Raw genomic sequence first — 7,393 nt, 5'->3', positions numbered from 1 at the left:
TAGCTGCAGCAATACGTTCTTTGGTTATTGATGTATTCAGCTGCCGGTCAGTGACATCAGAACTAGTAGTCCTATTTCCATTGTTGGTTCCATTGGATGTTGTTTTCAGGTCAGTATCAGCTAATGCAATACTCCCAGAATCAATGTTGGTAAAACTTGTGTCCAACCTGTTTCTTGATGCTGACAATTGTGTGTCTGTTGTTCTTATCCTCAAAGCATTATTCACCCCAATGAACATTTTGCTTGCAATTATTATTTGTCTTCCAATTAACAAATTTAGAATGAATAGCTCCAGCATTACACCAACGATAATAAAAGACGGATAAAATATAAATGCTCGATAAGTGTTCTGATCAACTTTCATTATATCGATACCACACTTATAACCTGTCACATTTAATTTGATGTTTGGAATGCGTAGCTGTACTCTCGTGATAATAAACGGAGCAGACACGGAAACAGACAAAACAAATATTATTACCAATGATATACGTCTCGCCTTCAGAGAAAGTTGAGGTCCAAATGGACGACATACTTTTAAATACCGCTGCAGGGTTATGACTGCCAGAAGAAATATTGACGAAAATCCAAACATGTTGAATAAAAACATCATTATCTGACATGAAATCATATTTGTAAATTTAACAGGCAGTAAATTTACCCATAAATTTAATGGGGCTTTCGAAATGCAGACAATTATATCAACAAATGCTAAAATTGGTATAAAGTACTTGCCCTCAGTTTGTTTCAGTCTCAATTTGTAAATAACCAACACAATCAAATTCCCTACTAATCCCAGTATGAGATATAAAACGAGAAACACGTCATGTAGTATGTACTTTCTAGCTTCTACCGAATTCCAAGTTGTAAGTCGATCTTCTATTGAATCGTTCATTTTATTGTTCAATCGAATTCACTAAATATATTAAGTTAAGTACTATCAGTCAGGGGCGTTACTTAAACAAGTTATTTTGTTTAATTACTCATATAAGTAATCTTTTATTTTAAAAATAATAAAATTACTTAATAGAGTTATTTTAATTTTCAATAGAAACATAGACTAAATGTTGTTTTCATGATTTTAAACAACATTTTATATCATAAAACAAAGAATTTATCAGATTTGAGAGGAGTATAGAGATAAAGGGTTACTTTGAAAATAATGACAAAAATATTACTTGAATAAGTTATTTTAAACATTTTTGAATAAAATAGCAACTACACTCATCTAAGGCACATATGTAATTAATTTAGGTTACAAATTATAAATAACTTCAGGTCTTAATTAATTCACAAGTATCTATCTATTTATATCAGTCTACCTTCAAGATTTTAGAGGAAAATGATAATTTAATAGTCCCAAGAGACCAATCTTTGACCCAGAAGCGTCGGTATGAACGATAAGTGCGTCGGAAAGTTAATTAGTGTTTCTGAAGAATTAGTTTTTATATATCAAGGGAAAAATAACCAGATAACTGTGAAAATTATTTAAAGCTAATAAAATCTGTATTCTTGGACACCTATAAAAATAATATTCAGAAAAATAACTTATATAAGTTATATTTAAATTAGCCTCGTTTTCAACATTACTTGTATCGGTAATTTTAATTGTTACTTGTTTAAGTAATGCCCCTGACTGACTATAGTCTGTAAGTTAACACATACATTTAAATTGTTTATAAGTTAATTTTCATAACGAGTCTACATGTTTATTGTATTTGCGTTATATTTAACAGCGGAGTTAGAGTCACGGAAAAGCAGCGATCAAATTGCAATATAATAACTAAAAAAATGAATTTCCCATATCGTATTTATAAATATATATATATATATCTGTGTCATGTGATATAACTCAAACAAAAACTTTGCTTATATTATTATAAATTAATCCTTGATTTTGATCTTAAAATAATCGAACTCCTGACATTTCATTATATAAACAATTTATTTTCACTCTGACAGATTTATTTTAAAGAATGATAATTTTTAAATCTCATCAAAGATACCATACGTATCCCGCACAAATGAATGACTTTATTCTATTTCTTTTCTTGTGTTATTATCCCATCGTGATGTTTGGATGCTATTCAAAACAAATTATCATCTAAAATGCATATGAAGATCGCACGTGGTTGAATATTTCTTTTGTTTATTTATTATACGAGAACTTATTAACTTTGGAATTTTAAATATACAACCATACATATGTAAATCTATCTATGAAATAAAATATTTCAACAGTTGAGAAATCGTAAGAAGCTTAATAGCAATGTTGATAGGCCTTGTTCGGCCAAAAGTGTAAAGAACTGCAGATAAATTACTGCAAATCTTACTCTTTAACCAATATTATCATCAATCAAAGAAACACCATAATATATTAAATTGTATAATATAGACATATATTAGGGACGACATCAAAAGTTCACGCCATCACGAGTTGGTTAACCGTTATGGAATCACGAACATAACCTAAATAATAAGAATTTTTACAAAGTGTGTAATAACATGAGCAACACGACGGCTGACAGATGTGGAGCACGACCTTTATACCCAGCAAGAGCGTCTGAGACCACCCCCATATTTAGTGGGGCTCGTTGTGTTGTGCAGTTTCTTGTTTTCTATGTTGTATAGTTTTTTTCCATTTTGTTTCTGTTTGTCTTTCTCTATTTTGGCCATGACGTTGTTAGTTTATTTTCGATCTATGAGTTTGACTGATCCTCTGGTATCTGTCGCTCCTCTCTATAGCGCACTATAAAATAATGACTACTATATAACGACTTTGATATCTACTCTATGGCAATGCTCGTTTTATTCACATTAATCTCTTTAAGGACATCGCCTTCATTATCACATGCCTTGCACAGAATATGGTCTGGTCTTGTTACTGGGTATACCTCTGGTATATTACACTTTAAGTTAAAAATATACAAAAACAAATTACATTCTAATCAAATTTAAGAAATATGATGTGCAAAATGAAATTGTTTTATCTGTTCTTTGTATCATGAATAAATCATTAACATGCATTACTATGCAAAATTAAATGTGAATTTCTTATTATAAAGAAATGCAGAATTAAAACAACTAATGATGTATTGTTTTTAAACATAAACGATAATTCCTTATTCAATTAAAAGGCAGTATATCGCATATTGTTTTCTGATATGACATTTATATTGTCTGATCTTATCATGAGCCGATATATGTTAAACTTTTGTCCTAACCCATTACCCAATTGGCGTTTGACAGGATTTAAACAGAAAAAAATATTAGTTATAAAATGCCATATGAACTAACCAGGTACTCTGACTGAAACGATATCAATCTAACAAATCAAAACTAAATTTAAATTCTTGATCTTGATGCCTTTATATAAACTTGAACGATAATGTGATCCAATTGTGCGAACATACATGAACAAAACTATTTGTCGAAAGTAAAATGTATAATATGACACATAATGTTTTGCACGCAAAGATTTATAACTAGAAGTAGATTCAGAATAACGTCACTCGTTTGTATCCTTCCCAATCCACTACTGCTGATCCATTTCTACTACATAATTATAAATGGTATATCATAATCATTACATGTTTATCTTTTTTAGAAAGTTTTTTAACACTTACTTATTCGGAATTCTAAAAAAAGAAAGTTATATAATGAAACAACGAATAGACGTGTTCGAAACCAGTATAAACTAAGACCAAATTAAAATCCAGAAAACTAATGAACAAAACGTCCCTAATTATATGGTAAAACCATCATAATACCTAGTATAGAAAATACGCAACATCAACTCAATTTTGTTTGTTTATTTATAAGATTGATCGTTTATATAAATATACAGTGTTAATTTCCATTGTTAAACCCAAGCGTACATTTTAGATAAATAAATTGAACGAAAACTACGGTTCCTAATATGTGCATTGGGATTAAAAATTCGATATGTATCATTGCTTTCTTCTGTTTACAACTCTGTCTTGTATTGTTCTGGTCGTACTATTTCAAATATACAATTTCATTACTGTATCATGTGTTTCCATAAGTTTAACATAGTACTATCATATGGTTGGGTTAAAAAAATAATGGTAAGCCCTACTTTTTACTGTTTTAATGTGTTATCCTACCTTTTTAATCTATTGACATTACTGCACGTTTCGATTCTAAATTATATTATCTGTGTCAAGTGAATAACTCAAGCAAATACTCTGCTTATACTAATATAAATTAATCCTTGATTTCGATCTCAAAATAATCGAAATCTTGACATTTCATTATATAAATAAACAATTTTAACTCTGACATATTCATTTGAAAAAAAATGCTAATTTCTAAATCTCACCAAAGATACCATACGCACTCCACTCAAATAAATGTATCTCTTATCTTGTGTTCTCAACCCATCGTGATGTGTGAAGGCTATTCAAAACAAATAATTATTTAAAAGGCATATTATGTAGATCGCATGTCGTTGAACATATTTTTTGTGTTTACTTATTTTACGCGAACTTATTAACTTTGGAGTTTTAAATAGAAAGTTTTATATGTATAAACCTTTCTATGAAATAAAATATTCCAAGAAGTCGTAAGAAGCTTAATGGATATAAAAATAAGCCTTTTATCAAAAGTGTAATATGTGTACAGAACTGCATATGATTTCCTGCAAATCTCAATCTTTAATCAATATCATAATAAATCAAAGAATAACCATATCATATCATATCGTATAAAGTAGACATATAAAAACTTCAACTTGAGTTTTAGGTATTTTGAACTTCTATTTGTGTCCATATGATGGGTTAGGCCTATTTCAACTGGTTTCTATAGTTCATTCTTATGTTTACATGTAACAGTTACACCACTGTTTCAGCTTTAGATACCGCAATCATGTTAAACCCCACTTTTATGTATGCATGTACCTGTCCCAAGCCAGGAGCCTGTTATTCATTTGTTGTTGTTCTACATTACATAGGTGTTCCTTTTTCTTGTACATATATTAGGCTGTAAATTTTTTCCGTTTAAATTGTTTAACATTTGTCGATACGGAGCGCTTTATAAACCATACAGTATGGGCTTTGTTCCGTGTTGAAGGAGGTTGAGAGACTTAAAGTTGTTAATTTAGTTTTATTTAGTCTCTTGTGTCTCATTGGCAATCATACCACATCTTCTTTTTTTATATTGTTATGTCATGGTATGTGTTTAGATAATCCGGGGATCACCTTCAGTTTTTGGTGGGGTTCGTGTTGCTTAGTCTTTAGTTTTCTATGTCTCTGCTGGTCGACATTTCTTCAACAAGTACATCATCTGCCTAGTAGCAATATTGCATGAAATTACAAAGATCTAACAGGATACTGGTACACAGTATGAAAAGGTCTGAAATAGACGTAAAACCGTGACACAGTGTCGTCTGATACGAAAGGTCTCCCCACGTCACAAGACATGACTAATATCCGGAACACGACAATTTCTGATGTCACACTAATGATAATAGCAATATAACACATACAAGGCAATGTTCAGTTCTCCGTAAAGACAATGTCGATTTTGATAAATTTAAACAACACTGTCTCATTTTAAAATGTGTAGCCAATGACTGCAAAACTTGTGAAATCTAACAGATGCGCAATTAAAAAAAAAATTATGAGACCACAAGTTTATCCTTCAGGACAAAAATTTCACCCTGAGCGATAGCTTATTGGACAAATACGGCCCATAAAAGATTTTCGATATCACAAACGTGTATTGTCCCGTAAAATGCTGATATTCTGACGTCAGAGTTATATAAACTTGGGTAGCTCATTCATAAGAAAGCATATGAGTACGATCGGAACAGCCCAAATTATATATTCATTTTTTCCACGGGTTTGTACTACAAGCGTGTGAAGGACGTCATGTTAGAATCATTAGCAATTTTACTAAAAAGTCTTATTTTACCAGAGAATACAATTATCATGATTGTACATCTACAAATGTAGTCTATACATTAGAGTGTATTAAAATTAACGGTACCAATTTTCTTGCACCAGATGCGCATTTCGACAATACATGTCTCTTCAGAGATGCTCGTGGCCAAAATATTTGAAATCCAAAGCTTACATGTATATAAAAGTTTAATAGCTATATAATCCAAAAGTTCCAAAAAGTATAGACAAATCCGTGAAAGGAATCAGAGCTTTGCATGAGGGTGATACATTCCTTGATTTATAATATTTTTTTTTATTTTTTGTATAGCAGCAAATTTTAATATTAAAAAAAAAATGCGTATTTTCGTGCCAGTACCGAAGTACTTACTACTGGACCGGTGATACCGTCGGGGACTTATAGTCAACCAGCAGAGACATCAACTCAGTGGTAGTAATAAATTTGAAATGAACGGTACCAAATCTCTTGCACCAGATGCGCATTTCGACAATACATGTCTCTTCAGTGATGCTCGTGGAAAAATATTTGTAATCCAAAGCTTATATAAAAGATGAAGAGCTATAATCCAAAAGGTCAAAAAAGTATATCCAAATCCGTGAAAGGAATCAGAGCTGTGCATGAGGGAGATACATTCCTTAATTTCTAATAATTTCTTATATTTTGTAACAGCAAATTGAAATAACACAAAAAATCCGTATTTTCATGCCAGTATCGCGATTCGTATATGTCGGTGAAACGAAAGGAGGGATGAACAAACGGTTGTGCGTTCATAGTTCAGATATCAACCTCAATGCATACGACATTCGTTACCAACATTTAAATATGACAGATCATTCAATCGTTTCTATGACAGTTCGCATTATCGAAAAAATATACAACATGACTAACAATCTTCATCTTGCAACACCTCTACGTAGACAAAATTGGACTATTGGGTTCGACAATTTGGATATCATATGGTTTCAATGACAAGATTCATGATATAGGTATTCTTTTTCGTCCTTCGTGTAGCTCGGTGGTGTGAAGAATATCTTAAACTCTACTCTTCGACGTCGACGCAGTCGTGGTCATCGTCTTTATACTTAACCTACAATGCATGATGTCTCTATTAATGAATTGCTACTATTTATATCATCCTGTTAGGTATTGCTCACATTCACACGAAACTTTATTCATTACTTCTTTCAAAACTTCATTCTCTGTTCAAGATATGCTTTGAAATTGTTTAAACCCTCGTTCAAACCAAGACACACAATCGGATATTGCAATTCACAGACTTTGCAAACTTGTTTGCGATGGAAAAGATGAATATGAGAACAGATTTTACATTAATTATTGTAGCCGCCAACAAAGGTTTTGATGGCGTGAATTTAGCCAATATCCTTCATCATAATTTAGTTCTGTCGACAAAAAACTCCTTTTTTCAAAGATCAGTCTGTACCAAACATTTCTGATACTTATACTTAACCAC

This window comes from Mytilus trossulus, chromosome 8 (genome assembly GCF_036588685.1).
Source record: "Mytilus trossulus isolate FHL-02 chromosome 8, PNRI_Mtr1.1.1.hap1, whole genome shotgun sequence".
NCBI lineage: Eukaryota > Metazoa > Mollusca > Bivalvia > Mytilida > Mytilidae > Mytilus > Mytilus trossulus.
The sequence above is the reverse complement of the archived record's forward strand: the minus strand, read 5'-3'. Positions refer to the sequence as shown.